Genomic DNA, 7,787 nt, shown 5'->3' on the forward strand with positions numbered 1-7,787 from the left:
ATCCTTCTTCGCCCGTGGTTGCATAAGGGAAAATGTGTAGGTGTGAACTTTGATTTGTGTTGTGCTGCATTCAGACGGTCTTTAAAATAAAACGTCCAGAGAGACGTGCCAGCAGTTGCTTGAGGCCGGAGTGTTTAATAGGCCTGATACTGGAAGACGTGCTGGGAAAACGTCCAGATGGAGGCCCTGAAGGGAGGAGCACAGATGCATTCAGAAGAGATGTTTGCTCAGACACGTCCGGTACATATCTGCCAGGCATTTAAAAGAGCCATTAGGCAGATTCTGTTAGGGTCAGAGATTTAAACTAAATGCACACAGCGCATAGACATACATGTGGTAAAGTTAAAGTGCAAACCTTCATCACACACACGTCAGATGGTGTCGCCCCATGTTGTCTGGAGTGTGTGTGCACTGTGTTTGCTTGTGTGTGTGGGTCCCTCTTATCCTACCCCTGTTGCAACGTCCCCTGTTTGAGCCGTATCCCCCCCGTAGGATACGTCTAACGTCTGGATTAATTTAATCAGCCTAATTAATAGTTTCTGGCTAGCTGGTGTTTGGATGCTAATCAGAGCAGTGTAACGTTATAAAAAGCAACAGAAAAAAAACACCTGATCTCTCCAGAGGGCCGACTGAAGGAAGCCGCTCACAGCGTGGACGAGGAGTCAAGCTGCGAGAGGTGGAGGCTGTTTTAGCCCTGAAAGACAAAATCTATAAACCCATGTTTCAGTAAAGGGCTTCTGTTAAGAGAATGTTATGAGGGTTTTATGATGTCGGCCGAAACCTCAGACACACACACACACACACACACACACACACACACACACACACACACTCACGCACACATGTGGTGAAACGTGCGGTTGCGTGTGTCTACAGGACTCACCCTCACCGTTCGGGGTCATAAATATTCATTTAGCGTCCATCAGCCTTTAGGGATTAATCCCAGTACGATGGTTAAAAATACAAAACACAAAGCAGCACCACCAGCATGTTAAGTCCATTATATACTGTAAAGTACCAGGCACTGCCCACAGGAGACTAATGGCTTTTTATCAAGGATCCCTGGAGGGCTGCAGCCTTCCACCTTCAGCGGCACGGCTTCCATTAACGCAAGGCAGGTGCAGTTCAAGAGCACAGGGTTTTGTTTTTTTCCTAAAAAATGCACCTGCTTTAAAAGTGAAATGAGTGACATCAGTGAGACACACAACCCACGCGCTTGCTCTTTTTATTTCATCACAGAACGCCACCTTCAAGACTCGGTCTGCTCGTGATAAAAGGGGGCTTCTCTCTAATCGGGTTCCAACTGGTCGCTTTTTGTTTCTTCACAATAAAGCAGCTCAGTGTGAGTGGATTTGAAAAGGTGTTGAAATGCTAAGATGGAGAATTGGCAGCCTGGAGGGAGGGAGACGTCCGACAGCATCTGGGCTCCGGTTTCCAACGGGGGGGGAGCCGCTCAGATATGAGGTCGTTTAATTCAATGTCCTTGTTAAATCAGAAGTACAAACAGACTCATCATTGAACAGCTGCTTTCAAGTGAGTCACATTTACATTTCAATCTAGTTCATTAAGCACGCGCACTGTAATCCACAGCGTGTTTTAACTGAAACAGATTGACATCAGCTGCACCACACACACACACACACACACACACACACACACACACACACACACACACACACACACACACACACGTCAGGTTCATTACAATCTGCTGCCAAAACACAATGCAACACAACGCAACACTGCTGTGGTCCAGCACAAATAACCTAATTGGATAAAAATGTATAAAGTGATGACATCTTGTATCCAAAAGGTTAAAGGTCAACTCCAAAGTGACATCATAGTGTTCTGCAAAAAACATTGCAGCCATATTAACGCCATAACTCAGAGAGGGAGATTCTGACCATATTTCCCATTTGGCCCCCGATAGCTAATTGATGACACTAATCTTGCAGATCTGCCAACTTGAGGAAAATCTCGAGGTGCCACCCTATGCCACAAGGTGGGGGTGGGGGGGGGGGTGGGGGGGGGGGGGGGGGGGGGGGATTTATTACAATATTACTCAAAGTTAATCATTATGTTGTTATTATTACTCTCATATTTCTTAATTGAACTTAACACGTCTTTCCCTCTGAGCATCTTAAGCCAACTTGAGCACTTCCTTTATTTGTATTCTATATAGATCTACCTGTATTTCTAGAATTAATTTCACTTTTAATCCACAGTTGTGCCATCACAGAAACATCACATACATATTTAAAGTTCAGTTAGTCTCCTGGTAACTTTCTTATGAGCATGTTATTAACACCATCTGTCATCAGTAGATTACACCCGAGCCCACACCTCCCTGGAACCACCTCTAAATCTTCCATGATCGTCCATTTCATTATTTAATATTAGTGTTTGTGTGTTAATATTGTTTTTGCCTGTTGAGTTTGTCTCAGTATCGTTTTGGTCTCCAGCCCTTAATGGGATTCACCTTTTAAATAAATTGTAAATAAAAAGAAATGAGTGATGCTGTGATTCGTAAAAAAAAAAAGTGCAATGGCCCGATTTTATAATCAACGTTAAAACAGCAGCAGCAGCAGAAGAAGTCAGAGGACGCCGACATCGCTCAGGCACTTCTCTTCCCCGGCCACTCTTCCCGACAGAGACCTCTATTTGGTTCTCAGCGGTGAGAGCCTGGACCCAGCAGCGTCCAATCTATCCCTCACTTTACCTCCTGCCTCCGTCGGCAGCTCTCGGCCTTTACCGGCCGTGGTCTCGCAATTAAGTCCCAATTTAACAACAACAAATAAAGGAGCCGAACAATAAAGCAAAGACTGACTCTTCCTGTGGAACTGACTTTGAGTCACGAGAGATCACTGTTACCATGGACGCACACGTGCATAGCACACGTGTGCTGCATGTGCCCTAGATCCACCTACACAGCATGTCTCTAAAAGATATTTGTTGTTTGGACCTGTTGAATTGCTGTCATGTCTTTTCATCCATGTCGTGCACTGCACAGTGTGTAAATCTTTACATAGGTGAACATCGAATATGGCACCGACCCCATGAGCACACAAACCTGCAGTGGACATATCTAAAGCACGGGCTTTCTTCTGGTGGTCTTTGAAGATCCGTCATTGATCGAGTCGTCAAAGTCCAGCTCCCCCCGTGAGCTCAGAGTTAATTTCCATGAGTGGCAGCATGTTCAGTCGTCACAGCCTCATACTGGTCCTTAGTTCATGTTTAATCCTGGACCTTTTCCTTAGTGTCAGATACAGTTTACTCCAATAACACAAAAATACCTTAAAGCATATTTATAAACCTGACGGCCCTGCGTTCCTCCTCATTTTCCTCATGTATTTGTTACAAATATTGATAATCACTTATTTCGATTGCTGCAGATATGAAGATAAATGCTGGAAATCAGTTAATAACTTAATATCGCAAAATCCAGATGTTAACTTGGATTGATGATGAGATTCCACAGCTTCCGGTGATGAGAGACAGTGTTGATATGCGCTGCAAATAAGAACACAATTCATATACGTCTTGTCCTGCAGGATCTGCCTTCTTCTTATGTAAAAGACAAAGTCAACTCTCCACATCTTTTCGATATGTTCTTTCTAAATGTCAACATTATCCTCCATCAGCCAGAATCCTGCTCCCTCCGTTCCTCTGCAGTCGATAATATATATTTGAGTATTCCTAAAGAAGTTCCATCTCTGAGTGCCGCCTCTTATTAAAGACGAAAACGTTAAACCTCCATTATTCAAACACTCACACAGGCAAATCGTTCATTTCAATTTGTCACTGAAGGTCATAAGTTACCTGCTATCTGGTAAAAAGAGAGAAGATATGATGTAATTTCCAAACAGTGGCTAATATCTCCACGTGGAAGGAAGCTCTTTAAATGCAAAGCAGCGGAGGGTGAGTGAGACATCGCCGGGTTCTTGCTCTTCACAGACAGACGACAGTCGACGGAGGCTTGATATCGTTTTCTTGCGTCCACCTGTTTCTCGCCACCGCCTCACAGGGGACGAGGCCGAGGTTGTTTTTTTTTTTAATCGTTTTTTAATTTGCAGATCTGCGTGGACAGGTGTCCCTGAAGGAGGACATCTGAGGATAATTATTTTTCCTCACTAATTAAGCATCAGCCTTTCAGCTAATTGAATAAACCTCTGCGCCACCCGAGTGTCGGCAACTGCTTTAAAATGTATTACAGATGTGTGTCACAGCTGCTTCCCAGGCTGTCAGGGACGAGAAACACGCAAAGTCTGGTTGTGTATCACAGAAATGTCTCTGCTTTTGTTGTTGTGTAGCGTATAATCTTGGTTCAGGTTGTTCTTTCAGAGGACTCTTAAAATTTCAGAAACCTCACATGTTCTGTGAAAATGGTTTTCATCTAATACGTTTCTTCATGACTGGCCAGGGAATGAATCTCTGAAAGACGGAGCCTTCATGAGGAGAAAACAACCTTTGCTGTGAATATTAATTCTAGGATTAGAAGTTGAAAAGAAAGGTCTAGGTAATAACTGGATTCAGTGAAGAGTACAAGCTTTTTTCCATGTGAAGGTTATGAAACACTATTGTTCCAACAATGTTCCGATGATTAGATTCCAACACGTAACCAGGGAATGAAACTGTGTCAGTGAAACGTACAGATCCTGCAAGTGTCTTCAACTTTCAGCTGAATTCATCCAGATGAAGAGTAAAAGTAATTTCACCTATAAAATAATTAAATGTTTTCAATTAATATGTAAATTCATGTATCCTTCTAATTATTGTAAAATGCAAAACAAGGTTAATCCAAGCTAGTGGCTCCGTGAGACACAGAGGTGGAAAATATCATGTCTTATATGCACAAAGTGAGAATGCTAACATGCTCCTGGCGTTTACCCATAAACATGAACACAATGTACAACTGTGACTGAGGGGAGCGTCATTTTTACAAGTGATTTGTTAAAGTTCAAGGCTCATTAATTATTCGATTCATCCAGAGGGAACATAAACACATTCACCATCGAGATATTCCGATAATTAAAAAAAGTGTAAATTAAATTAGTAGGAAATGTCCTGGAGGAGTCAACCGGTCAGAAACATGAACTTCTGCACAGATTTCATGGCCCAATCTCGTATTTTTGTCTCGATAACCACAAGTGTCAACCTGCTGGCGGCACTGGAGGAAGAACCCGACCCCAATCCCACAGGAAGAATAAATATCTGTTGCAAACTTCAGGAACATTCATTCCAGACTGGACCAAAAGCAGTGGAATGTGATGCAATGGGTCTTCAGATGCAGCCTCCGAAGGATGTGGCCCCTGAATTCGGACACATCAACACCAACGCTTTATATCCCAGGAGCCCCCGTCACCAGCTTAGCTCAAAAACAACTCGTACTGTTACTGTGCAAACATCCCCTTCCGAGGACTGTGCCTCGCGCACTGTAATGAACGACCATTTTGTCATATCTCTACGAACTCTAATAGCTATTGACAAAAACAGTGGTTAGCTCAGTCTGTGCTCAGCCAACAATTACCCAACAAATTAGAGTCGGAGCGGCACAGGTGTTTGTCGTCTATTATAAGCACAGATGAATCTTATTGGAAAAAAAAACGTAGAAATTGAAGAAAAGCCTCATTACCAGGCTGGTTTATGGTTGTTTTTTTCCCCCCAGCTTGCTCCCATTATGTGAAACAGCATTTTCAATGAGCCAAGGACTCTCAGTCGGCGGAGCCCTGTCCTTGGTATTGTCTCGGGAGGTGATGTATTTGGCCTTCATGCTCGGTATGAAAGTCCCTCCTCGGCCCACCTGCCTGAAACGCACCTCTCTGAACTCGCTAATGAGACTGAGGCAGGAGTCAATCAGCTGTTCTGTCTGAGGGGGTGAACCTGTGCGGCCTGCTAATCTGACATGGTCACATCTTTGTGCTCCCATCAGCGTCTCCGTTCACTCCATCCCACCCCGGGCGGCTGTAGCCGGCAGGTATGTCCGTCCGTCTGCGGCTGGTACGACAGAAATGAGCTTTCACAGCGGGCGGCTCGCGAACCACAGAATCATTCTTAAGAGATTTTCAGAGGAAAAAAAGTTCGCCCTCGCTTCTTTTGAAAGTGTAACCACAGAGCAATTAAACGCGATGTGTGACATCAACACAATAAGCTGCTGAATTCTGAATGTGAACAGTAAGAATACCTTTAATTTAAAGTAATTTCTCCGTGACCCCCTCGTTTCACAGCGTTCTCCTTTATTGTTCTTTTCCAGCATGTAACTAACTAAGCTTCCTGCTCCGAGGGGAGTTGAGCTCTTTACGGTGACTTCATGTCGCTGACACTCCTTTTTTTTTTTCAACGGTGCACCGTTCTGTCTCAGCTCCATTAAGTCCAATAAAACCAAAACACTTTATGATCCACGCTCACGCTCTTTCTATTTTGGGCCTCTGCAGCCGAACCGTCGCTCCAGTAAACAAGTGCAAGAGACGCAGCAACAGAGAACAAGTCCATGTGGCCGTTGAACGTACGGAGGAGGTCGCAGAGGTGTCGGAGCGCTGACAGACGTGCGGAGAGGTGAGTTGCTCCAGCTTCATATCAGAGGAATAATTCATGACAGAAATAACAATCTGTGACATCTGCCTGTGGCGCTGATTATTGTAGATGTTTTCCCCGCTGCCACTTCCACTGAGCGGAGTCGTGTTTCACTCAACACGTCGCACTGACAAAAGGAAAACACTGATATTCTGGATGTGGCGTCGCTCACCGCCACAAAAAAAACTGCAAGTCTCAACAAAAATGTGGTTTATATTAAAATCTGATTCAGGCTTGTTTTACCTCATATGCATTTATATTGTTTGGGGCGGGGCTTGGAAATGGGGACTTAAAAGATAAAAAAATATTATCTCGTAAACAAGTGTGTGCAAACGCAAGTACCTTTCTCTGTTCTTTGGGGCCATGATATCTGGGGGGATGCTCAGGGAGACAGGCAATCCAGATAATTCCGCCCCTGTAATCAGTTTTTTGTTGTTGTTTGCACTGCTGACAGCGGCGTCACCGGCGAAGAACTTCCTCTGCATGGGAGAGATACACACCGATACACTCTCTCGGCAAAAGCCTGCGATAGGAAGAAAAAAATCATCTGTGCGATCGCGCGGAGAAAATGACACGAGGTAAGTCTCTGAGCAGGATTCATTTTAGGGGGAGAGAAATTGTGTGGTTATCTTGGAGGAAACGGAGGCCCGGCTCCACCGCATATCTGCTCACATTTCATTTTAGTGATGCGACTTGGCAAAAGACGCCAAAGCTAATTGAGGAGCTCAGCGGGCGGCAGTGCATAACAGGCTTATGAGTTCATGTCTTCGGAGTGAATGTGACTCATGATGTGTAGTGGAGACATTATGGAGATGAAACACTGGGGAAATGTTAGTGGGGTTTTTTTTCATTGTACCGGAAAGGTTTTCACATTTTTAACCGGTTCCTCGCAGAGACTGAAATCCGACCAGGGGGCGGATACGATGCCTCCTGATGTTCTCCTCCCACATCTGTCATCGGGTGTGTGTTAAATCACGTCTGTTCACTCCGATGTGGACGGAGAGCAAAAGTCAATCACCAGCATTGCTTTTTTTTTGCTCAAGGCGGCAACAAAATAGAAATGAAATCGAGCTTGAACAAAATTAAACTGCTGTTGAATTGGTTTGACGCACAGCGCTGAGAGCAAATATCTGAATTCTCCCTGCGACTTGACGTCTGCTCATTTAGTGACGCTCCACGACTCTTCGCCAGATGGCGCCTCCTCCGAACTACAAGGA

The sequence above is a fragment of the Hippoglossus hippoglossus genome, chromosome 22, assembly GCF_009819705.1.
Source record: "Hippoglossus hippoglossus isolate fHipHip1 chromosome 22, fHipHip1.pri, whole genome shotgun sequence".
NCBI classification, from domain to species: domain Eukaryota; kingdom Metazoa; phylum Chordata; class Actinopteri; order Pleuronectiformes; family Pleuronectidae; genus Hippoglossus; species Hippoglossus hippoglossus.